Source organism: Palaemon carinicauda, chromosome 24 (genome assembly GCF_036898095.1).
Source record: "Palaemon carinicauda isolate YSFRI2023 chromosome 24, ASM3689809v2, whole genome shotgun sequence".
Taxonomy (NCBI): Eukaryota; Metazoa; Arthropoda; class Malacostraca; order Decapoda; family Palaemonidae; genus Palaemon; species Palaemon carinicauda.
The window spans coordinates 103,915,564-103,943,333 of NC_090748.1; the positions used below are offsets into that span (position 1 = coordinate 103,915,564).

The 27,770-nt window shown below is 38.1% G+C and overlaps 2 long non-coding RNA genes across 2 annotated transcripts in view; both read right to left on the minus strand.

Annotated features, from left to right (window-relative positions):
• LOC137617940 (uncharacterized) overlaps positions 1-20,488 on the minus strand; it is a 212,316-nt gene extending 191,828 nt beyond the window's left edge. The window contains exon 1 of the long non-coding RNA XR_011039701.1: positions 20,408-20,488. This is a non-coding gene — a long non-coding RNA (uncharacterized lncRNA). The remainder of the gene's footprint in view (positions 1-20,407) is intronic.
• Positions 1-27,770, minus strand: part of LOC137617941 (uncharacterized) — a 581,574-nt gene that overhangs the window by 298,122 nt on the left and 255,682 nt on the right. The gene's annotated exons all lie outside the window — the stretch shown is intronic.

Sequence of the window (27,770 nt, forward strand, 5' to 3'; positions counted from 1 at the left end):
ACTTTGAAGAAAAATATCCCGCCTGGCCTGCTTCTTACGTCGCCGAGAAAACCTCTCCCACTGGGAGGTAGACCACTCCCTACACTCACCACACTTATTGCCACTATCACACTGTTGACCTCTACAGTAAGGGCAAAGGGCGTGAGGGTCCATCTCGACTGCCGACATGAAAGTTCCACAGGGGCGGTCAGGTAAACCAGGACAGGTGCGCATATTCGCAGAGGCCATCTTCACACTTACACCCGTAGGAGAAAAAGCAAAAAGACATTTATGGCTATCAGAGAGAGGCGAGGGCGAGAGCGAGAGCGGACACGTCCGACTACCACCTGAGCCGAGAGCAAAGTGAGTTCAAGCACAGGTGTGTGTGAGGGGGGGGGTCTAGCAAGCCCCCCCCCCCCCCCGCTAACTAGCGGTGGGGTAGTAAACCCTCGTTAAAATTTTAATCGCTCGTCATTTCAGCTACGCCGAAAGTAATACTGTACCCCTATTAAATACCGTAGTTTGTATGTCAGTTACGGAACAAATGCATTTTAACTTTATATGGACTGACTTTATAAATATTAAGAGCTAATGAATGACTCACTTCTAGACTTCTTAAAGTTGATAGATTGGATTATTAAATTTACGGCTTCAAGAAATAATAAAAAACACTGATAAACTTGAAATAATCTAGTAACATTGTTGTTAAAAAATATATAACTTTTCTACTGTAACTCAACTTACATTTGTAACACACAAACCCCCTAAAAATCTCAATAACTCTGGCCAATTGGGAATTTCTAGATATTTATAATACTGTAGTCATTTTTCCCATAAGGTATTTCAATACTCCATAAATGTTTGATAAGAATGGGTGCTTCAGTTGCGGTGATTCATTGCTCCTCTTATTTTGTCTTCTTGGGAAATTTTCTGGAATTTTTCTGTAGTAAATTCCAGATTGTTCGCTGCTGATCTTCCTCCTCATATCATGAGCAGGTTGTTTGCAGTTTAATTTCCTGTTTTGAGCAGAGTCTATATCTTTCCCTTTCTTTTGATGATATTAAGTCAGGTTGTTTGCAGTTTAATTTCCTGCTTTGAGCATGAGTCTATATCTTTCCCTTTCTTTTGATGATATTAAGTCTGAAAAATAAATACAATATTTCAATTGAACACATATAACTGTCTTTTTCAATTATTTTACTGTACAGTACATACCATTATCAAGACAATGCTTTTAGTAAAATGTTATTTTCATTAGTAAAATAAATTTTTGAATATACTTACCCGATAATCATGTAGCTGTCAACTCCGTTGCCCGACAGAATTCTACGGGAGGGATACGCCAGCTATCACTATACTAGAAGGGGGTGTACTCACAAGCGCCACCTGTGGCCAGGTACTACAGTACTTGTTGTTGACGCCACCTCACTTTTTCCTCGGTCCACTGGTTCTCTATGGGGAGGAAGGGTGGGTCAATTAAATCATGATTATCGGGTAAGTATATTCAAAAATTTATTTTACTAATGAAAATAACATTTTTCAATATTAAACTTACCCGATAATCATGTAGCTGATTCACACCCAGGGGGGTGGGTGAAAAACCAGTGTACAAGACTAAAGGATAGCTAAGTATCCCGTATTTCATATAATCAGTTATCCACAATAACAATGAAATAATAAGTACCTGGTAAGGAAGTCGACTTGAACCGTTACTCTGCCTTTAATAAGATCGTCTTCCTTACTGAGCGCAGCGTTCCTCTTGGAAGGCTGAATCAACTCAAAGGTGCTAAAGTATACAGGGCTGCAACCCATACTAAAGGACCTCATCACAACCTTTAACCTCGGCGCTTCTCAAGAAAGAATTGACCACCCGCCAAATCAACAAGGATGTGGAAGGCTTCTTAGCCGACCGTACAACCCATAAAAAGTATTCAAGAGAAAGGTTAAAAGGTTATGAGATTATGGGAATGTAGTGGCTGAGCCCTCGCCTACTACTGCATTCGTTGCTACGAATGGTCCCAGGGTGTAGCAGTACTCGTAAAGAGACTGGACATCTTTGAGATAGAATGATGCGAACACTGACTTGCTTCTCCAATAGGTTGCATCCATAACACTCTGCAGAGAATGGCTCTGTTTGAAGGCCACTGAAGTAGCCACAGCTCCCACTTCATGTGTCCTTACCTTCAGCAAAGCAAGGTCTTCTTCCTTCAGATGAGAATGTGTTTCTCTAATCAGAAGCCTGAATAGTAAGAAACTGAGTTCTTAGAACTTGGAAAAGAAGGTTTCTTGATAGCACACTATAAGGCTTCTGATTGTCCTTGTAAAGGTTAAGACCTTTTTAGATAGTACCTAAGAGCTCTAACTGGGCAAAGTACTCTCTCCAGTTCATTCCCCACCAAGTTGGACAGGCTTGGGATCTCGAACGACTTAGGCCAAGGACGTGAAGGAAGCTCGTTTAGCAAAAACCGAGCTGCAAGGAACATGTAGCCGTTTCAGATGTGAAAACAATGATCCTGCTGAAGGCGTGGATCTCACTTACTCTTTTAGCTGTTGTCAAGCACACGAGGAAAAGAGTTTTTAATGTGAGGTCCTAAAAAGAGGCTGATTGGAGAGGTTCAAATCTTGATGACATAAGGAACCTTAGGACCACGTCTAGATTCCAGCCTGGAGTGGACAACCGACGTTCCTTTGAGGTCTCAAAAGACCTAGGGAGGTCCTGTAGATCTTTGTTGGTGGAAAGATCCAAGCCTCTGTGGCGGAAAACCGCTGCCAACATACTTCTGTAACCCTTGATCGTAGGAGCTGAAAGGGATCTTACTTTCCTTAGATATAACAGGAAGTCAGCAATCTGGGTTACAGTGGTACTGGTTGAGGAAACTGCATTGGTCTTGTACCAGCTACGGAAGACTTCCCCTTGAGACTGATAGATTCTGAGAGTGGATGTTCTCCTTGCTTTGGCAATCGCTCTGGCTGCCTCCTTCGAAAAGCCCCTAGCTCTTGAGAGTCTTTCGAAAGTCTGAAGGCAGTCAGACGAAGAGCGTGGAGGTTCGGGTGTACCTTCTTTACGTGAGGTAGACGTAGAAGGTTCACTCCTAGAGGAAGAGTCCTGGGAATGTCGACCAGCCATTGCAGTACCTCTAAGAACCATTCTCTCGCGGGCCAGAGCGGAGCCAACCAACGTCAGCCGTGTCCCTTTGCGAGAGGAGAACTTCTGAAGTACCCTGTTGACAATCTTGAACGGCGGGAATGCATACAGGTCGAGATGGAACCAATCCAGCAGAAAAGCATCCACGTGAACTGCTGCTGGGTCTGGAATCGGAGAACAATACAATAGGAGTCTCTAGGTTATCGAGGTAGCGAACAGATCTATGGTTGGCTGACCCCACAGGGCCCAAAGTCTGCTGCAAACATTCTTGTGAAGGGTCCACTCTGTGGGGATGACCTGACCCTTCCGGCTGAGGTGATCTGCCATGACATTCATACCGCCCTGAATGAACCTCGTTACCAGCGTGAGCTTTCGATCTTTAGACCAGAAGAGGAGGTCCCTTGCGATCTAGAACAACTTCACGAAAGAGTCCCTCCCTGCTTGAAGGTGTAAGCCAGGGCTGTGGTGTTGTCAGAGTCCACCTCCACCACTTTGTTAAGCTGGAGGGACTTGAAGTTTATCAAGGCCAGAAGAACCGCCAACAACTCCTGCAATTGATGTGAAGTGTCCTTTGCTCCTGATTCCATGTTCTCGATCATTCCTGTCCGTCCAAAGTCGCACCCCAGCCCGTGTCTGATGTGTCCGAGAGGAGACGGCGGTCGGGTTTCTGAACAGCCAAAGGTAGACTTCCTTGAGAAGAAAGCTGTTCTTACACCACGCGAGAGAAGACCTCCTCTCTTCGGAAACAGGAACTGAGACCGTCTCTAGCGTCACGTCCTTTATCCAGTGAGCAGCTAGATGATACTGAAGGGGGGGAGGTGGATTCTCCCTAACACGATGAACAGGGCCAGCGATGAAAGTGTCCCTGTTAGACTCATCCACTACCTGACTGAGCATCGGTTCCTTCTCAGCATGCTCTGGATGCATTCTAGGGCTTGGAAGATCCTTGGGGCCGACGGAAAAGCCCGAAAAGCTCGACTCTGAAGATCCATACCCAGGGAGACAATGGTCTGGGATGGGATGAGCTGAGACTCCTCAAAATTGACCAGGAGGCCCAGTTCCTTGGTCAGATCCATAGTCCATCTGAGAATCTCCAGACAGCGACGACTTGTGGGAGCTCTTAAAAGCCAGTCGTCTGACGGAGCCGGACACAAGATCATGGTACTGCTGCACAGTCTGTGAACTGTCAACCATGGGGAAGCGAGGAAGTACAGTGACAACCCGAAGCTGTCTAGACTGTCTGGGTCGTACAGACAACTCCTTATCGGGTTGCTGAGGTTGCCGCACTGCGTCACAACAAGTCACTTCTGCTGGTTGTTGAACGTCTTCCCAGTGACACACTGACTCCGTAAACAAAAAATCCTTTAACAAGGACTAAGCTTGGACTGCATGTCTTGCAACACAGCTCAAGGTCTATGGGAGCAGGTGTGGTAACAGACGGGGTTAGTGACTGAAGTGGAACCATTACCTTCCCTGGAAGCATGTTATGCTTAAATAAAAGTCCATAGGAGGCTACGCAGCTAAAGGCTCCTCTCCAAATGACAGAGTCCTCAAGGGAATATCAGAAGGAGGGAGAAAAGCACTTTCTCATCTACAGGGACCATATCCGAGAAAAGTTAAGTTCTCTCAGTGAGGGTTTCAATGGTGCAAAAGCAGCAGACTAGAAGGCAACATTATGAAACTGCTTGACAGTCTAGTGAGTTGGCAACAACCAAAGATGTATGACTGAGAAGCATGCGGTAAGGTATGCAGAGCATGTTGTATGCAGAGCATGCTGTATGCAGAGCATGCTGTATGCAGAGCATGCTGTATGCAGAGCATGTTGTATGCAGAGCATGCTGTATGCAGAGCATGTTGTATGCAGAGCATGCTGAATGCAGAGCATGCTGTATGCAGAGCATGTTGTATGCAGAGCATGCTGTATGTAGAGCATGTTGTATGCAGAGCATGCTGAATGCAGAGCATGCTGTATGCAGAGCATGCTGTATGCAGAGCATGCTGTATGCAGAGCATGCTGTATGCAGAGCATGCTGTATGCAGAGCATGCTGTATGCAGAGCATGCTGTATGCAGAGCATGCTGTATGCAGAGCATGCTGTATGCAGAGCATGCTGTATGCAGAGCATGCTGTATGCAGAGCATGCTGTATGCAGAGCATGCTGTATGTAGAGCATGCTGTAATGTAAGCAGAGCGTGTTGCATGGCGTTTAACATTTCTCAGAAATTCCATGACCAGTGCTAGAGTGCTTCATGCATGCATGCATGGGGTTTTAATATCAACATAATATTTACCTTACATTCATAACTCATGATTCATTTTTGTTTTGAAGATATTTTTGCCATATTAGCGATATTGTTAAAAATATATTGCAAGGAATACATATATATTTTTATATAAGTAAGACAAATAACCTCCATTATCATAATGTTTGTGTAGGCATACATGTATATGATTACAAATGCAAGTTATGAAAGTAATGAGGTGTTATTATTGTCATTTGTTATTTCTCAAGTTGAGGAGAAAGTGGCAGATGCATGCGTTGAGGTGGCTGACTCATAGCATGAGGTTGCTGCCTCAAGAGTTGCGCTTGCTGTAAGGGTTGCGGATGCGCAGTAGCAGGTTCCTGAGGAACGAATTAAGGTTCCTGAGGTGTGAGCTGCGAGAGTTGAGATAGCGGCTGCGCAGAACGCAGTTCTTGTCTCGCGAGTTGAGGTTCCTGAGGAGCTAGCCTAAGCTGCAGCGAGTGCTGAGGTGGCTGCCTCATTGATGGAAGAGGTTGTCGTACCTCAAGAGATTGTTGCCTCGCTGGTGGAACCGCAAGCGGAAGCGGAGGAAGTAAGGCATAAGACTCCTGCTCCCATTGCTGAGGTTGCCTTAAGGAAGGTTAAGGTTGCTGCACAACGCTGGTAACTGGCAACTCAGAACGCGGTAAGGTAGCCTGAGGAACCTCAACTTCGTACGCCTGGCAGACTGGACTGCGGTGAGGCGGATCTCTCGCAGGAGGAGGCGGAGGTTGCTGCACACCGCTGGTAACTGGCAACTCAGAACGCGGTAAGGTAGCCTGAGGAACCTCAACTTCGTACGCCTGGCAGACTGGACTGCGGAGAGGCGGAGCGTTCGCAGGAGGAGGTGTAACCTTCTCAGCCTGAAACTCACGCATTAAGACCCCAAGCTGCGACTGCATGGACTGCAGCAAAGTCGTCTTGGGATCAACAGACGATAAGGTCTGTTGTGGCATCGCCTTACCTCTCTTAGGAGGTGTGCAGTCACCTGAGACTGAGGAGAGTCAGAGCTAACCCAATGACTGCATCCGGGTTGTTGAACTCTAACTTCGTACGTCTGGCATAGGTCTGGACTTTACGTTTAAGAGGTCTTGAGACCTGAGACCAGCGTTTTCTCCCCGAAATTTCTTCTGCAGACGAGCAAAAAAAGGGCTCAATCGTCTGCGGGTGGGAGCGACGGTCTCTTAAGACACGCCCGCAACCACCGAGGATACTTCTGTGCGCCGATCAAGGCCTGCCGAACCCTTTTGCCCTTCGACATTGCTTCTCCCCTGGGCTTGGGAGCTTGCAAGAGGTCCCGGACTGGGAGGACGACTGGCACGCACAGAAGTACCCTCACGCACAACACTGACACACTTTGCGCTAATCACTTATCACTTTTGATTTTCTGTTTGCACTTATTTCACTGAACTCGAAACTTTAAGTGGTTTGTACCTGAAACACGCAATTCTATCCTTTCTCAAAAGTTAGTAATTGCGAAAACAGATTACAATGTAACAAAAATCTAATGAAAGATAAATAATTCAGTGGCTGGAAAGAGACTAAACACTAGATCAAATAAACTACGTTTAAAATCTCTCACCGCATAAAGCTTGAGAACAAGAATAAAACTCTAGAAACGTTTACCTTCTTCCCCTAAAGAGACTAGGGAGAAGAGCAAAAACGATAACAACGTTACTCACTTGAACGAAACGTTTATCCTCCTCTTTCTCCCTCCGTCTCTATCTCTCTCTCTCTCTCTCTCTCTCTCTCTTGACTTAGAACCTGAGAGAAGAGCCCAATCATATATATCGTTAAAACATATTATTGTTAAAGGAAAATATTTCCCAAAATGAAAAGTTCCTTTGTAGAATTAAAACCATTAAGTTAAGAAAGAATGAACAAAACGCTAGACACGGTTACTCTTACTGCAACGTGACACCGTGAAAATTCTCTCTCTATCGTAACGATAGAGCGCAAGTTGAACGTTCTGAAACGTCAACAACTGCAGAGACAAAACAAAACGTTAGTTCAACTTTGAAAACAGTACGAGACTATCAAAGAAATTCTTTCAAAAACATTAAAATAGCATAATATGTTAACAGGTAAAACCGAAATGACGGGCTCAATGTTAATTAACTTCGGTACAAGAAAAGACCGCCTACCATTAGGAAAGGTCGAATATAATCAAATATAAAAATTAATTTTAATAATTTTATAATAAAAGGAAGTTAATCGAAGAGGCCTATAAAAGGCGGAGAGATATAAAATAAATCTATAACTTTTATTAAGCAAAATTAAGAAAGAGAGTCTATACTCTCTTAGACACCAACACTTCCGTCTAAGGGAAGGGTCGGCCATTTAAAGGTGAAAGAGAGTTCATACTCTCTTCGTCACCATAATTAAATTAATTCCAAAAGCTAACTAAGCTAATATAGAAGTTTCTAGTATAGCGAATAGCTGCAAATTTTAGAGAAATACTTCACCAAACCGTGAACAATACTCCAAAATCATAAGCGTATCCAAGAACGTCTTGCCGGAAGCACGACAGAGGAAAAAGTGAGGTGGCGTCAACAACAAGTACTGTAGTACCTGGCCACAGGTGGCGCTTGTGAGTACACCCCCTTCTAGTATAGTGATAGCTGGCGTATCCCTCCCGTAGAATTCTGTCGGGCAACGGAGTTGACAGCTACATGATTATCGGGTAAGTTTAATATTGAAAAACATCCTGCATGATAAACTAAACATTAAATATTCTAATGTAACAATTATAAAATAGTGGAAATAATGACAAAACTAGATTTGTCCATGGCATTTATATTAGCAAATACTAAAAATGCAGAGTATATATATCTTGTAAAGTGGGAAAGCATTACTTCCTAGATCATAACAAGGAAATATTTCACTACAATGATGGAATTCCTGGCCTCTGGCAATCCACTGACTAATAGGAGCTCCCTTAATCCTTCAACTTTCAAAAGATACTCAATAAACCTAATTCCCTGAATGAAACATTCTACCTTACACCACAGAGGATACCTGGTCAACCTCACACAATAATCTTAAAAAAACACATAAGGGTATGTAGAAAATATGAGCAAAAATAGGATTTACTGACAGCAACATTTTCAGGAGTAGAATATTACTTACCATACAAGCGTATAGTGCTGTACAAATGAATCAGTGTAGTTTACACTACCCTAAATACTGGGAAAAAACACCTATCCTTAAAAATAGGAAAAAAACACCTCCCCATCCTTAAAAATAGGATAAAAAACCACCTCCCCATCCTTAAAAATAGGAAAAAAAACCACCTCCCCATCCTTAAATATAGGAAAAAAAACCACCTCCCTATCCTTAAAAATAGGAAAAAACCACCTCCCTATCCTAAAAATAGGAATAAAACCACCTCACTATCATAACGCGAAAAAACCACCTCATCCTAAAAACAGGAAAAAAACACCTCACTATCATAATAACAGGAAAAAACCACCTCACTATCCTAAAACCAAGGAAAAAAACCCTATCCTAAAAAGAAAAAAAACCCAATTATCCTAAAAACAAGAAAAAAACACCTCACTATCCTAAAAACAGAAAAAAAACACCTATCCTAAAACAAAAAAACACCTGCAAATTCCAGATGTATCAAGCAAAAATATCATTCTCGTAATTGAAGTGCGATACTAAATTTTCACTATCTATGGTATGTATCCTCCCTAAACTAATTCAATCTATCCAATCATATTAATCAGTTAAAGTAGATTTTCTGGTTAATCTTCAATCAATAAAACACCTTCAACCCATCTTTACCATTTTACTTATCTTGCCTTTAACTATGGAAAAACTTATCAAACACTCTTTAGCTCACTAACCATCTTACTTATCTTGCCTTAAAATACTGTATGGGAAAACTTATCACACACTCTTCGACTCACTAACCATCTTACTTATTTTGCCTTAAACTATGGATAAAATCACACAATCTTTGACTCACTAATTGCCTTACTTCTCTTGCTTTAAACTATGGAAAAACTTATCACATACACTGTCTCACTAATCTAGTCTCGATTAGTTCATTGACGAGCTTCTCTATCTATATACCAATGCACTTCCCCCAATTTTTTGGGGGTAGCCGACATCAAACAAATGAAAAAAAGGGGACCTTTCCTCTCTACGTTCCTCCCAGTCTGACGAGGGACTCGACAGAGTTCAACTGGTACTGCTAGGGTGCCACAGTCCATCCTCCCCCATTATCCACCACAGGTGAAGCTTTGTAACGCTGAATCCCCTACAGCTGCTAGCTCCGGGGTCATCTAAGGCAACCGGTGGAAGCAGCAGGGACTCCGGAACTAACTCAGTGCTATTGTTTTTGATATTCTTCATCCATGGATTAACCTATCAAACACAATTTGACAACCTGGTCTTACCGGAGTCACGACTTTAACGTTCATAACCACACAACAACGTGTACTTTTGCCAATGATTAACCAATGTTACCTCATAATTGTAAGCTCCTAGATTTTAGTGCTTCTTTGTATGAATCTAATCTTCTGGTTATATACTGAATCTAATATCATTAAAAAAAATGGCTTAAGCCATTTATTTCACATCCATGAGAATGTGAAAATATCAAAATCATGGCTTAGTTTTTTACTGAACTCCTCTTGGTGAATTGGAAGTATATTAATCACAAATTTCTTTATTGATATTAGGAAGATTGTGAAATAAATTTTTTATACAAACCTATCAGTGAAGTATGTGATGTTGCCTTGGTAGCAAACTACAATAAACTAAATAAATAATGACTTACCTAGAGCAGCTGTTACAGCTATTATATCAACAATGAATAATTTTTAGAGTTAGAATATGAAATCTCTCCTCAAAATCTGAACTCCTCTTTAATTTGGAGATTCAGCGAGTGGAGATCTAGCTCATAGGGATCCCGCACATGGGTACCTGGTACCGCTACCCCCGATACTGTACAAAACCGAGGACTAGTAATAGGTACCCAGACACCACCTATACATGCTTGACAATGCTTCTCACCATAAAAGACAACTATCGACATTCATGGGTGGCTGGTAACGCACACTTTCCCACAGGGAATAAAACAGTCCCTCGAACCAAACTCTTATTGTCTAAACTTCCCGGACTTCTTGAATCTCTTTGCTGTTCTCCACCTGGAGGTAGCAGAGAGGACTTCAGCAAAGAGGAGGGGGTGAAGGTAAGAACCTGAAATTTATATACAAGTTCTCAAAATTTCTAGAGCACACTCCACAATTCTGATAGAACAGTTTCCCTATGTAAGAGCCACACCCTCTAGACACCCATTACTGTAATGATAAGGTACTTTGGTAATACTTAGTATTAAGCAGATATATCACAACAGCAGCACATTATGAAAACCACAAAGTACCATACACCAACCTGACATCGGCAAAGCCACCCCCATAACAAACAAAAGGAAATCATTATTTTCTAAGATTTGCAATTATTCTACGACTAATAAATCAATACCAGTGTACATATCATGAAATGGTCTGTATTGTTTGAGATCTAATATCTTAGTAGGTCTTACTGCAACCCACTGATCAGAAACTATATTTGAAAGGATACCCCTAGCAATTAAAGCCAACAACACTGCCAAGAAATTCAGTTTGACATCTCAAATTCCTCATCAGTGCCTCCATACAGTATTACTGTATTCTCTGTGGTACAGTTATACACTTTCCTTAGAACTTGAAGGGATGACTATTATACCATTGATTTTTATCATTTTTTTTTTCCAGTAAGAAGGCATTACAGACCTACTTTCTTTTTCCACAAATAATCTAGTTCGAAGCGAACACCCTAATCCCATTACCAATTAATGGTCGCTCATTGTTTTGGCCTAATCACTCAAATGATCACTATCATGCACAAGACAGGCAGGTTATTACAACTAAACAACCTAGTCTTCACCACAGCGTATAATGCAATAGAAAGGACGAATCATAAAGTGTCCAATCTCATAGCGTTGAGCAAACACAGGAAATACATGAACCTTATACCCAACCGTATTTTCAAAGAAATAGGCATTTCTGATACACGAGCTTTCAGAACGTACTTTGTATATAACTCACTCGGGTTAGGGGAGGCCATTTTTCCCCACTGAGAATAAATGAAAGCTCGATCATGTACGAAACCAAGTGCTAGTAACAGGTGAGTGAGAACTTGCATCCCATACCGCTCAGCACCGAGTATGCTCTTGGTACGGACCACTTGGCATTGGGTATGATCTCTACATGTACCACCCTCACGTACTTTGAGATTGTAGGAGAGAGACTTTCTAGAAGGGCGAGTGCAAATAAAGTATTCTCGATAAGAAACATGACCAGATCGAATGAGTGCACACCACTTGAGAAAGTACTTGTAATCGATGAGCACAGTTGTGTAAGTATAGTGCTAGAAACCCACAAGCATGTGAATGCTCTAAGTCAGAAGAATAAATGAAAATAGGCAGGCATAATCTGTGTAAATACGTACAGTATGGACATCCCCTGTTGCAAGTCCAATGAAAGAGCGCTAGTGCAAAGAGGCGAGATAATGCTCCGGTAGAGCAGCACACTCGCAAGCAGATAAGATGGCTCTCCCATAGGAGAGCTCTTTTGCAAAGCAGGTGAGGTGGTGTGCAATCATTCTCATAGATGCATTTGGGAGTGTGAAATCATATGGGGTGGCACTCAAGTACGAGCACATTATCAGATATGGTGGCACTCAAGTTGGATCATGTAATCAGATGCAGTGGCATTCAAGTCAGTGCATGTGCCTTATGACCTATTCCTTGTCCCACTGAAGTGCTTGCTCTCTCTCCTTAAACAGAGTCAATACCAAGATCTGAAGAAGACATATGCAAGAAGGTGACCATCAGGGAATCATGTCATGGACAATGATCAAGTTCTTGCAACAAGTGCCATTCTTGGGAAGATCTCCCAGAAGAAACATCCTCAACTGAGGGCCTTGTCTTAATCAAAGCATCCATGTATCTTTAGGTACATGCTGGCATCTTTTAACTACTAGGAGAGTGCTTGCAGGGTTGGTTGCGAACAAGTAAGCGATCTGGGGTGTACGGGTGTTCTGTAAATGGAAACTGCCCTACAGTGTGAGGGTGTGAGGATGTGCAGGCCAATGTACATTCTCATACCATAATATTCAGGTGAGTGATCATGATTAGGTATGTTAAAATAAGATGAGCTGGCCTGTTATGGTACAGGAGGTTGGGAACGAGAACATGAGAGCGGTGAGCATTCAAATTGGAGTGTGTACCGAGTGCTCAGTCTCCTTAGAGCACATTGTAATAAAAGATGGCATGACACAGGAAAATGTACAGCCAAAGAAAGACACTTGTGCCCCAGAGAGGGGCCTGCATTAAGAGTACGAGCAAATAGGCGATCTGAAGATCATCACTCATGCACCAGGGAATGCATAGCAAGGGATGAGAGCATTTGTGTAGGAGAGCTTAGGCAGGCGATCGATGAGTACACGTGATCGGAGGAGTTTGGGCAATTGGCACTCCAGAAAAGGTAAGCGCAATGAGCACATGAAGAGGTCAACGTGATTTCCGACCCCACACACACGTGAATCCAGTGGGTAAGTGCATAAAGGTGATAGGTGAGTGTAATAATTATGTGCATATAGGTGGGTGCTCTGTCCAGGGTGTGTGGGCTGATACACGTGGGCAAACACATGGAAGTATGAGTGGAAGGTCTCACAGTGCTGTGAAGAATCTGATGATGTTATGGCCCTTGTTTTACTTGTCATCAAAGGTGCCTCTTCACAATGCATCTATTCTCACCTCTGCAAGTTGTGCAGGGATTGGCAAATCCAAAACAGTGGGTAAGGTTGATTAAATTAGACTACTAAGATTAGGAGTTCAAGGTTGCTTGTTCTCTTCCTTCAAGTTGCAGTAAATGTTTCCCTGACCTGAACCAAAAGGAATACAAATGAGGAGAAGGGGTCCAAATTAGGAATTTCCTCTGCTCATGTGGCAGGTGAGGAAAATATTGGCTTCTAAGTACCCAGGACTTGTGGCATTTTATGCTTTGAGGGGACGCCCTCCAAATCCACAGAAGTCCCAATGTCCTTATGGCCATTTCCTTGACATTCTTATCAACTTACGTTTGTGACTTATTATCTGGCAAAGAATGGGGAATAGCTACCTTTTCTGAATACCCAACTACAACCATCTCTCATATAGCTTACCAATGAAGGAGTTCAGAATTGACATCCTTCCTAATAAACCCATGCCTACAGGAGGATGACGGAGAAGGGTCAAAAGTGCAAGTACCAAAATAAGAAAGAAGAATGCCTGCAGATTTTGATTTGGAGGATGACCCTAAAGGTGAATATTTTTTTTTTTGGGGGGGGGGCTACTTTTCCTTCTCTTGCTGTACATTACCCAATGAGCTGATGAGCAATTCTTATGTAATGACAGAAATGCTTCATTTAACTGAATGGTAATACCCTTGACGATTATTGTCTTAATAAACGAATTGGTTTTCATCTCATCAAAATGTTATGATAGCCACACCAGGTTGAGATGGTGTAGGATCGAGTGTGCATACGCAGAGGTGTAGAGAGGCGTAACAAAGTAGTAGTGTCTGCGGTCGAGTTTGTGATTCAGTGCACAAGGTAAACAAGGGCGTAGTTGTGTGAGCCTCGGGCGTAGCTGTGCGAGATAGAGTGCACTCCAAGTCGACAATGATCAGTGTAGAGGGGAAACGGTATTGCTCCCCTGATTATTATGTGAAATTCTTACTTTCTCCCTTGTGAAAGGTATGCACTTGTTTTAGTTATAACTTGTGTGTTTAATAACACTTGATATTGTCTATTGTGGTTATCTTTTTGAATGAAATAACAGAATTATCAAATAAGGTTAAGATAGTTTTGCCAATATTGAAACGGCTTCATGCTGCGCTTGCATGTGGTTGGAATTGTGCCACCAACTAAGTTAGGATGTGCAATATCATTCCCAGATTTGTGAAGTTTATTCTTGAGTTGCCAGGCTAACTGTGCAGCGTAACCAGTGGGTTAGGTAAGAGTACAGTATAGCCTAGGCTACGAATTGCATGTTGGTTGGCAAAGGATCGTTGTCCTAAATGAAGACTTTGTATTACAGGGTACCAGTTTGGAGTACCTGTCATGTACTAGCACTTGTAGAAGTAAGAATAATAAAAAGACCCAGGGAACCAGCCTTTCCCTCAACCTCCACTACACATGAAGATCCATCCGTCTCCACATCAAGTGCAAGTTAACTTTAAGACTAGGTTTAGAGTATTAACCTATACCTATGATGTACACAGTATTAGTCTATGCCAAGGTTTGGCTTCTTATAGATAGGCTAGCTAGGAAGTTGATTGTCCTAAATTGAATGGTAGCCTCCGAATGAAAGTCAGGACAATTTACGACGGTAAGAGATCTAGTGAAAAGTCATGTGGGAAACGGCATGACACTTACACTCCTCTCTGGGGTAAGACTGCGAACAGTCATGCCCCATGCAAGAGGAGCACAAATAATGGGGGTCTACATAGCTCCTGCTTATGAAGGTTCTGCTCATATGTCCAGCCACCCTAGGTGAGGGTCGCATGTCCACAAGCACAATTTCACTCGATAAAGAGGAAAGTTAAACAATCAAGATAGGGAGACATTAAGCTTACGTGTGTATGAACCAGTGGCTTCAGTTATAGTAGCTTTTTGGTGTAATGGCGATGGGGTAGGGACTCCCTGCCACACACCAGGAGCTACTGACAAGCTGAAATACTCTTATTAAATAGGGTTTGCATTTGTATAGGAACATACATTGGAAATCCAATACCTTTATCTATTGGCAATTGAATCACTCCTTAATTCAGTAGTAATCCAATACTACTTTAAATATTCTAAGAAGAACACAACCCTTCAAAAAATCTAGAATTAGTCCAACTATCAACTGTCAATGCAGGGCAGAAGGAAGATAATCCTACTGTAATCACTACCAAGAAATATCTGCCTTGAATATCTAATTATGAATAAAATTACCTAAATTAAATCATAGACAAGCCATAAACTTGACTATTCTGATGTAATTCATTTACAATCAATAACCCTATTAAATAAAAGGGATAATTCAATTTTCATTTACTCTAGTCAATTCAACCTCAATCTACTACCAAGCCAACATCTTTTTATTATAACATTCAAATCTAACAAACAACCCTCTATATAACTTTACCTTTTAAAATTCCAGCTAATGCAGCTAACTGGTTTCCTGTGGATTCCATGCTTTCATTGAGTAGCAAAACTATAAACCTTCTATTTGCAGTCTCCCAATGCTCATTACTGAAGCACCTGAAATAAAAAAAAAAAAAAAATGAAAAATTTTAAATTCTTCCATTATTTTTCATAATCATATGACAATTGAACATGTCGTTCTTGCTATTACAGTCACCAAGTGTTATGTTATGAATTTTGGTTAGTTGTACTAGGGTAAAGTTTTGATGAGCTATGAGGTTAGGCTGTGTATTCAATGCATATACAGTACTGTGTAATATAGCAAATATAACTTGCACATTAGGAGGAAGCGAGAGGTTAAATGGCGAGTAGTCTAGCATGGTCTTAGGTTTGTTGTCATTTTGCTCATACCATAATGGGATATGGTCAGGTAAGGGTTAAAATTCGGTACACTCCCACCCACCTCTATTGTGGTAAAGCACGCTAAAACAAAACACTTCTCAATCCAGTACTGTATACAGTGATACCTCTTGATACGAAAGTTTCTGCTTACGAAAAATTCAGGGTACGAAAAGCGATACGAAGATTTTTATGCCCCAGTATACGAAAAAATTTTCAGGATACGAAAAGCTTGCGAGATCCCAACTCGTCGCTGAGAGTAATTTTAAAAAGCGCGCCCCGCCAGACTTTGAACTTGGGTAAACTCACTTACAGCCTCCCGCTCACCCATTGGTTATCTCCCTACTCAGATGCTAGCTGCCGCCATAAGATCCTGCTTTCCTATTGGTCGGCAACTATCCCACCTTGCTTACGCACGGGCGTTCATCTCTCTCTCTCTCTCTCTCTCTCTTTTCGTTCCGACTGCAGTATCGTTAACATTGACTTCGTGTGCTTTCGCTTGTTTGCCGTAGTGTTAAATACATTCATACGCCAAGTGTTATCGTTATTAAACATTCTTTACTGTATACTGTACAGTATTAGTGTTTACTACATAGTACATAATGTACGTAGTGTATTATTGAGCATAATACTGTAGCCATGGGTCCAAAGAATGTTGCCGAAGGAAAGACGACGACGACGATGCATTTTAGAAATGTGTTGAAAAGTAGGCAGAAACAAGCTTCCATGGATAGTTTCTTATTAAAGAGGCCAGCAGTATTAGTAGGCCAAGACGAAGGTGAAAGTGAAGAAAAGAAACAGAAAAGAGGAAGTGATGAAGACGAAGGTGAAAGTAAAGAAAAGAAACAGAAAAAAGAAAGTGATGAAGAAGTAGAAGAAATTTAGAAAATGTGAAAAACGTAGTTATAAAAAAGCAAAAAAAAAAAATTTTAAGTTTTATGTTACCGATAAGTGTTAAAGTAATTTTTTCTTTCATTTTATAGTTTTCCATACGTAATGTTAAGTGTTAATTATTTCTGCCATTTTTTTATTTCGTAAAGTTTAAGTGTTAATGTGTTAGGTGTGTAAATTATTGTACGTAGTCTGTCACTTGTTACGTTTTCTGCCTTATGCCATCCTCCTCTGCCGAGACTTCGCTATCTGACTTCGTCTCAATCAAAAGGAAAGTTTCAACTTTTTTGTTAATTAACTGTACCTTTTTTTTCAGGGTATCAACCCTTAATTTAGGTGTACAGGTAACAATACACCTTCACTGATCCATATGATTTACATACAGTACCGTAACTTTTATACAGTAGTAAAGAAAACAGACCGTTTTCTTAAGGCTTGGAGGGGATAACTAGGCCGTAACTACATTATTGAATAATCTCATGGTGGTTTCTGGAATGGATTAGGCTGTTTTTAACGGTTGGGTTAATTATTGAATGATAAAAATGGCTGCATTGCATGTTTATTACTAGAGTTTAGCGTGTTTATGAAAGAAAAGGTGTCTTTTCGTAAGGCTTGGAACGGATTAGGCTATTTACATGTAAAGCGCGACTCAGGATACGAAAAAATCAGCATACGAAACCGTATCCTGAACAGATTACTTTTGTATGCTGAGGCATCACTGTATTATCTGTGCGAATGCATAAGAGTAAAAAAAATAAAATGATAGGGGCAGGGAATTTTTCTAAGTTATTTGTTTTTCTTCAGTTTCACAAAGACAGCTCTCGTTAGTTTCGTATGATTGTTCCCAGCCTATTTAACTCCCTCCCCATTAAAATGTGACAATTTCCGCCTGAACGTGCAGTAGCTCCACAAACTGCGCTCGATGCTCTAATGGAAAAGCGGTACCTTCTCTTAAATGCATTACTATTGACTATTAGAAATTGGAGGGCTCTTTGGTTTACGCATGTGTGACAATTCAAGTGTGCTTCTCTCCTATTTTTAGGATCTTTACTTTGAAATGGACAATCATAATCCTGGTAAATTCTAACCACCCCTATTGATTGTTTTGTCTTGAAATTTGTTGCACTGCACCTCAGCGGTTGATTTTCAAATAAAACATCCTAGTTTCGTCATTGCTGCATATTGGGCAAATGTGAATACAGTATACCCCATTTGAACCTATTACAGTACAAAATTTTCAACTAATAATAAAGTAAGTTTGGAATATCTACATAACCACATTATGCTTTCATCAGAAATAAAATGTACAAAATGTTCCAAGCTGTGCACTGTATGTACAGATCGTCATTACTGGCAGAGTCACAGTAAAGTTAGAATGACCAAACTAGAAGCAAGTCCAGTGCATTTTCTCTGCGAATGATTACAAGGGTAGTTTTGCGGGTAAATGCAATTTTGAACCTAAACAGGCATACCTGTTTTTACATCTGATTCGGATCACTCAGACTCCGACAATTGGGGCAAAACATTACAGACCGAGTTTCAGTGTAAGCTAAGGATACTGCAGTCTAAGAAGGGGGTTGCAAAGGGGTCAAAACCCCCTGATAGGTAAGGATATGACTAAGAGGTTAGGTTAGCTGGTGTTCTTGTGTGTGTTTCCCCTGTAAAATCAGACCATGTTAAAGACTGAGATGTTGAGATCTCTGTGTTCAAAAGAAAATGGAGCTTGAAAGAAAATGGAACTTAGGAAAGAACAATGCTTGAGAGAACTTCGGCAGATAGTCCGTTGGTGTTGTTCCACATTTTTTTTTTATAGTTTTCTTGGTTTTTGCTGCATTATCTTCCATAATTCATTAGTTTTTATCTTGCCTTACTCAAAACCTGATTCCCACCTGAGGTTCCCCCATTACTGTTAGGGGTTACGTAGGGTGATGGTAATTGGAAAAGATACTTTTGCCGGTCAAATTATAGAACAGTGCAACGAACGGTTTATAGAAAATAAGACTTTATATAATGCATTTGGTGGTGTTTTGAACATTTTTAATGATTTCTGGCAGAAATCCATATTTCTGAGTAATGGTGGGTTGACTACCATAACTTAAAAGCTATGGCTTTGCATTAGGTAGTCATCAAATATGTTCAAAGCACCTTAAAATATACCATGTACCAGTCTAATTGTATACTTAAATTTATTTTTTTTTTATTTTTGTTCCGGCCAGTCACCATAAGAACCAGTCATCACAACAATAAAACAGTTAACATAATTAAAACCAAGTAATAGTAATGAAACAGTCAAAACACTTGAGCTTTTGTTTGCTAAGACTTCTGGACACAGAAAACGTGATTTTTCATCCAATTTTCTATGGAGTCATTCACAGCAGTGTTCATCATACTAATAATTCCTCATTACTCAACTGACCTGACGATTTATGTTTTTGCTCTACCATAGCTCACTTCGCTCGCAACTATACATTATCGCATTGCTCCTATGTCCTGGCACCCGGAACATGCGGTAGCCATGTGGACTACTATTTTGGCATTAATTATCAATTAAAAAAAAAAGGTGTGAATTGATACCTAACAATGGTGCGAGTTGCATTGTTGCTTCGAGCTCCAGCCTCAGTTCGAACATGGACTTACTTCCATATCCCATTATCAGACTAACTGTACTAATCACACTTTTCTACCGTAACCTTTTATTATTATGAATAAAAATAAATGAGGTTTAAAATATAAAAATTTGGGACCTTTATTGTTTGAACAACTGACTTTCCAAAGAAGCACAACCTATTTGTTTTTTTCTGAACTACCAGATGAAAGGAGGCTCTTATGGCCTGTGCTAAGATATTAGAAGACTGAAGCAAAATGGGATTTCTTTTATGAAAATCTGTAACTCCATAAATAAAGGTTTCCGCCGGTAATATATGGAATTCAAAATATTGTACTTGCCAAGATCTTTTCAATTATGAGAGTTCCAATGTCCTAACTTATATTGCACTGTTCTATAATAAAACCCTTTAAGTGGAAGATATCGAAGACAAAGCAAGAAAATAAAATAGCGGTTTCCACATAATAATGCTGAGTGGGAAATTACCGAAATTTAATCTTCCCATAATCAGCTGTCAAATACGAATGCAAATATTGGATGCACAATAAACCACAATCCTTTCAAATTCAAAAACGCACTATGCTACAGTATCCTAGCAGTAACGTTTTAAAATGAAATAAAACACACATTATTGAAGAACCCTCTAAACCAGAGGGCTATAAATTAATTAAAAATTCTATAAACTATTAAAATTAATAATCATTACATATAACACTGACTTATGCCATGGGTAAAATAGCGTGGCCCAGACTGCAGACTCAAGACTCAAGAGTAGGCTGCCAACATTGGAAAATACATAATATATCCAATTTTAATTATAAAATAAATCTCATTACACTTTAATACACCTGATTTACTATCTAAATTAACAGTACCAACCTTTAGAAAGATGCGGAACGTATAAATAGAGAAAATGTCGGAGACAAAAGAGAGGTATTACAGTCAGGGAAAATCTTCAACAGCGACGGTGAGCGACCACACTTGGAATGACAACCCAGACTGCGGAACAATACATTTGGCAGGTGGAAGCAATATTTTCCTTATTAAACCAATATTAGGTCTCTTCTTTCTTTTAAATACCATGATATAAATATAGAAAAAATATAATATATGAAATGCATAATTAATTCAGCTGGTTTTACATTAAAAGGGAGAATCGGCGTGAACTACTTTTCTGACTTTTTCCCCCAGACTTTTTCGGATTTTTGTGCAAGCAAGCAAATACATCGAATATGGAAACAATATTTTCCTTATTAAACCATTATTTAATTGTGCCTTTCTTTTGAATACCATAATATGAATATATAACAAAAGATAATATATTAAATGCATACTTATCTTCTCTGATTTTACATTAAAAGGGAGACTCACCCACCGTGAACCACTTTTCAGACTTTTTTCCTCAGACTTTTTCGGAAGTTTTATGCAAGCAAGCAAATGCATGGACACGCCCATAAAGAATTCACAAATTCATATGCAAAATATCCTGTATTAAATATATACATAACTTCGCTTTTTATGTTAAAAGGGAAAAATACCACGACCTATTTTTATGACTTTTTTCCACAGACTTTTTCGGATTGTCATGCAATCAAGCAAATGCATAGATACCCACATGAAGAGGGCACAAATCCATATGCAAAATATCATGTATTAAATGCATACGTATCTTTACTATTTTATGTTAATAGGGAGAAATACCATGTACTGCTTTTCTGATTTTTTTTCCACAGGTTTTTTCGGATTTTTATGCACGCCAATTCATGGACACCTAGAAAAAGAATACACAGTTTCATATGCAAAATACCCTGTATTAAATGCATACTCAACTTCTTTGTTTATGTTAAAAGGGAGAAATACTATGACCTACTTCTCTGACTTTTTTTCCACAGTCTTTCTCTGATTTTTATGCAAGCAAACACATGCATATATTTAGATGGTAAACTTTAAGGTTATTATAGATTCAGAGTCTTATATAAGTGTTAAATTCAAATGCTTCTTTATTACAGAGAAAAACAAAAAACAGAAAGTAATCGTGTTATACAAAACTATTCTAATATCCAGAAACTACTTCGGAAAAAAATTGAAATTTGTTAGATACATTTTGAACGAATCTGAAAATGAAAAACATTGTTATATGAGTAAAGTTAGTAAAAACATTGTAAAAATTTTAACATCCCACAACCATTGTTTAAAGGAGGATATTCTGAGTCTAAAATTTTCGAGGTATTTTGAAGAAATATTAAGGGTACTATGATTTATATGAAAATAACAAGCAGGAATTTAAAGCTTCTACATAGGCCCAACTAGTTTTGTTTTTCTGAAGATAATCTCTACTTTATAATGGAAAGCGTCTATATATATATATATATATATATGTATATATACATATATATATATATGTATATATACATATATATATACATACATATATATATATATATATATATATATAAATGTGTGTATGCATATCTATAAATACCTAACCGTCTTTTTTGACGGGTCGCGTACACTAGTGAAGATTAGTAACCATAATTACTAGTTTGAAGCAAACATATATTAATGGATGTAAAATAAAGGATATTTAAATCTAGTTTATTTGTTAGGGTGAAGTATTGTTTTCCTTCAAAGCCTTAGGGTATAAAGAGACCACAAGAGAGAATATGAATATTTTATTATGTAAATAGACAGATTAAAAGATGAGTCCCTTGTTTGTAAAAATTTCCTAAAAAGACTTGGTTTGAAATATTATTATTATTATTATTATTATTATTATTATTATTATTATTATTATTATTATTATTATTATTATTATTGTTGTTGTTGTTGTTGTTGTTGTTGTTGTTGTTGTTGTTGTTATCATTATTTCAAAAAAGATTCCCGATTTCATGAATAATTTGTAGTATATTAGAAAAGCAACATTATTGATTATAATTGTATATTTGAATGAAGTATATTGGAAAATTTAAGACAGAGACTTCCAACCCCCAACCCCCCAGGCTTTACGCAAAATAATAAGGATATTAACATCTTATCAGATATAAAATAAATAAGACATCCTTAATGAGAGAGAGAGAGAGAGAGAGAGAGAGAGAGAGAGAGAGAGAGAGAGAGAGAATTAGGTTTATATAGGAAGAAAAAAAAGTTTATTTATAAGTACATAGAAATTCCTAGCTACGTGATTAGTAATACTGACATGAAGCATCCTTAGTGAGAGAGAGAGAGAGAGAGAGAGAGAGAGAGAGAGAGAGAGAGTTATCAGTCCAAAACAAGCGCTAATTATTCTTCCTTAAGTCGAAGCCAATCAGGACTAATTTTTAGCTAATAACCTCTGATCCCTTTCCCGGAACTTGATTGGTACGATTAAACTTCGATAATTCTCGACTCTCTCTCTCTCTCTCTCTCTCTCTCTCTCTCTCTCTCTCTGTAATTATTTTATTCCTCACCAAGATCAAGATAGTATTTATTAATTTGAGAATGTGGTGGTTTTTAGCTTTCTCTCTCTCTCTCTCTCTCTCTCTCTCTCTCTCTCTCAGATCTAGCAAAGAAGGGTGAATTCGAAAATCAAATTAGTAAGTGAAGCATTTGGCGACTGAAATCGGAACTCTTTCGTACTTTTTCAATATATTATTATTATTATTATTAATATTATTATTATTATTATTATTATTATTATTATTAAAAATACAAAATTGCTCATTTATATTCACCATCTATAAACAGATAAATATATTTTGTAAGAATAAAAAATAAAAATCCAATTCAGGAAAGGAAAATTGGATGCAAAAATGAAATAAACCAAACCGAAAAAAAAAAAAAGTTATGAATACGGACATTACCAGGAAAGAAAATTTGTTGGATGAGAGATGAAAGTGATTGGACATGTTAAGGGCTATTCTCTTTCACCTCATTATAGGCTTAATAGATCGCTAATTAAAATAGATTAGGTCTGATTTCGTTTTGATTGGAATCAGTTATCATTTCAAAAAGTCATTTCCTATACGAGAGGGGAAATGCAAGCAAATTTTCTCGATTCTCTTGACTGGATGTATATACTATATATATATATATATATATATAAAGTGTATATATATATATATATATAAAGTGTATATATATATATGTATATATATATATATATATACACTTTATATATATATATATATATATATACACTGTATATATATACAGTATAAATACACACACATATATGCACATATATGTATATATATATATATATATATACATATATATATATATATATATACTGCATATATACCATATATATATATATATATGTATATATATATACAGTATATATATATATATATATATGTATGTATGTATGTATATATACATATATTGCTGCAAACGTTTGAGACCACTCGCTCCTACTAATAGGCTTCAAGTCCACTCATCTGTAAAAGAGGGCCAGTTCTTTTATTGGGGTGAAACCGAAGACCCTAGGCTATGAACTTTCTGATATTAGAAACTAGATAAACAATCTCATTTTATTCAATTTATCACCATATTATCGTTAAGTATTTTAGATTTCTTTTTCTTCATAATAACACACACACTCTCTCTCTCTCGCTCTCTCTCTCTCTCTCTCTCTCTCTCTCTCTCGCTCTCTCTCTCTCTCTCTCTCTCTCTCTCTCTCTCTCTCTTTAATTTACCAAGGTATATCATCATATAAACGTGGAATATTTTTGAAATTGGTTTATTTACAATAACTCTCTCTCTCTCTCTCTCTCTCTCTCTCTCTCTCTCATATACCAAGGTATATTACCATCTTGACGTGGAATATTTTTTGAAGTTGGTTTATTCACTCTCTCTCTCTCTCTCTCTCTCTCTCTCTCTCTCTCTCTCTCTCTCAGATCTAGCAAGAAAGGTGAATTCGAAAATCCAATTAGTAAGTGAAGCATTTGGCGACTGAAATCGGAACTCGCATTTCCAAACTTTATAATGAAAAGTGGACGAAGTTTTAATGAAACTCGAACGCAAACCGCCTATTTTTTTGCACCGTTCAGTACCATAGTTTTTCAAAAACTCACTTTTTCTCGAGTCTTGCGATGAAAAACAGTTGCCTCAATGTTCCTTAAAAGCGATGGTATGGGTAAGCACTGAGAGAGATAGTGAGGAGAGGTAAACTTTGATATAACATAGCAAGAATTTTAATTTTTTTTTTTTTTTTTTAGTTAGAGAGAACGGAAGAGTTTACATTTGTGAAAGATTTCCATGGAAGTAAATAGTAATAATAATGATAATGATAATAATAATAATAATGATAATAATAATAATGATAATAATAATAATAATAATAATAGGTTTCATTGAACATTACAGCTGGTGTGGACTGGCATAGAAGACCACAAACAAACGCAAGTGGAAGGATGTGTCTGAGGCCTTTGTTCTGCAGTGGACTAGTAACGGCTGATAATGATGATGATGATAAATCGATACCAAATAAAAAAATATCACATAAATGATTTTAATTGTTATTATGAATCGTGCAAATTTTCTGCTGAAAATTTTCATTCATTATCTTAGTGAATAATATTCTTTTAGAATTAGAATATTTTTTTTCTAAGATTCTAAGAGGCTGGTTTTTTTTTTCGGATGGCTTAGAAATTATTTTGTCATTTGATATGAATAATAAACCATTCATTTCTTAAACATCGATCTTTTCAAGAAGAGATTGTAAATATAAGTCACAAGACAATACTTTATCATAAATTTCTCTAATTTGAATGTAAGCTGAGTTTTTTCAAATCTATTTTTAGAAGTAAATTCATTCATTGAAACATAATTAAAAAATCAGGTATGATTTAAAGTTCTTAGATGAATTTGAAGTTATTCAATATTCGGGTTTAACGAATATTAGTCAAGCCTTCGTAAGCCTTTCTTTTCATGCCATGATTATCGCCCCCCCCCCATCCCCCATGCCTGTCTGTCTGTCTGTCACAAAATACTTATGGTATAATGTTAAAATTGAAGTTAAAAAAGTGTTTGATTAGTACAAAGGAAACTCGTATACTTTCTCTCTCTCTCTCTCTCTCTCTCTCTCTCTCTCTCTCTCTCTCTCTCTAAATACTTGTGCTATATATTAACCATAAAGTACAAACATTATCATACTACAGCAACATATATGACAATAACTTACATCCCACCTTTTACCTTGTCTCCAAAACACCATTTAAGATCCACATCAATAACATTCCACTGGCTGGGAATAGCAACACACGGTGTCCTTTATTTTAGTGATGTTCCTCATCTCAAAATATTCTATTTTTCCTTGTTTCCTTTCCTCACTGGGCTATTTTCCCTGTTGGAGCCCCTGGGTCTATAGTACATGTGTGTGTATGTGATCATATGAATATATCCCTAATCTCATACTAGCGGATTTGAGTGTAGATATATGTGTGCGTGTGTGTGTGTTTGTGTGATCATATGAATATATCCCTAATCTCATAGTTGCTGGTTTAAGTGTACGTGTGTGTGTGTGTGTGTGTGTGATCATATATCCGAGTTCTCTTGAAAGTATTGAATTGTTCATATCAAATCCTCCCACAATAAACGAAATACATTATGAAAAATAGTTTTATATATCTTATTTTTCTCAGATGTAATATTTCATATCATATTCTGCATTAAATGTTAAAATACTATACTGCTCGTCTATTTAATCAACTTCTGAACTGTAATTTTTACAAAGGAATTTGAAACCTATTATTTTATTTTATTAGAAAGTTAATATGCAAAAGTGGTCCACCAATTTACGATATATTTTTATTAATCATAATGATAGTGTTTGTTAACCTTGCTATATCCCATGAATAATAAGATATTCACTTGTAAACAATGAATGATAAGATATTCTCTTGTAAACAATGAATGATAAGATTTCCACTTATAAACAACTAATAAGATATTCACTTGTAAACAATGAATAATAAGATATTCTCTAGTAAACAATGAATGATAAGATTTCCACTTATAAACAATGAATAATAAGATATTCACTTATTTACAAAGTTGGAGACATTAAAGGTTTAAAGGTTTAAAGTCCACTCATGAATGGCAGAGGAAAGGGACAGTGACATTGCCCTATCAAGCAGGACAATGCCCTAGAGACTGACCATATATACATATGATCAGCGCCCAACCCCCGTCTCTACCTAAGCTAGGATCAAGGAGGGCCAGGCAATGGCTACTGATAACTCAGCAGATAGACCTATAGGCTCCCCCATAACCCCCAATCTTAGCTCACAAAGATGGTGAGATTGCAGCGACCAAAGAAACTGTCGAGTTTGAGCGAGACTCGAACCCCATTCTGGCGTTCACCAGTCAGGGACGTTACCACATCGGCCACCACAACCTTTAGTGTGAACAGTATGTTAACTGATGCTATATCTGGACATCAATTTAATTTCATAATTTCCTGTTCGGAGATATATAAGAAAAAAAAATATTCACGGATTTTAATTTCGTCCTATAATAATCAATTAGGGTATTGCAATTTGGAGCAATATCAACGCTCTAAATTTTATAATTTCCTAATTAGATATATGTAAAGAAATAAAGAAAAAAAAAACTTTGTTCCTCATGGGCTTCGATTTCGTCTCAAATAGAAAAAAAAGGAAAAAAAAAAACCATCATCACGGTCTTCAATTTCGTCTCATAATCATCAACCAGGATATTGCAATCTGAAGAAAGATCAACGCTCTATTCTGGGTTTATTTTTGGCTTTTCAAGTGTCCAAAATCCTTTAAAGAGGATAATTTTCACAAAAAGGCAATTTTCCCTTCATTTTAATCAAAGGATCCTTTTCTCCCTTGCTCAGTGATGCCTCCAAAACACCAAAAAACCTCCTTTTTTTTTCTCCTTCTCACCGAGACGCTTCCAAAAACAATCAGATATTTTTGCATGAAGACGAAATCTATTAAGATGTTGATGCTCTCTCCAGTCTTCGGATGGATATGAAGAAAAGTTCGGATTGAAACTGAAGATTTTTCCGAAAGGGGAAAATGGCCAACTTAGAAGTGGAAATTTGCGAGAATTTGTATGTCCTTAACCTTCCCATCTCTTCTATTTTTTTTCTTTTTAATCTGTTTTACACTGATAATTACTTAAATATGCAATACTTGTATTATAAGTTACACTGTTAAAAAGAGAAAACCGTAATTTTAATCGGAAATTCTCCGTAAAAATATACTGTTCTCAGCCGCATTTCAGTAAAATA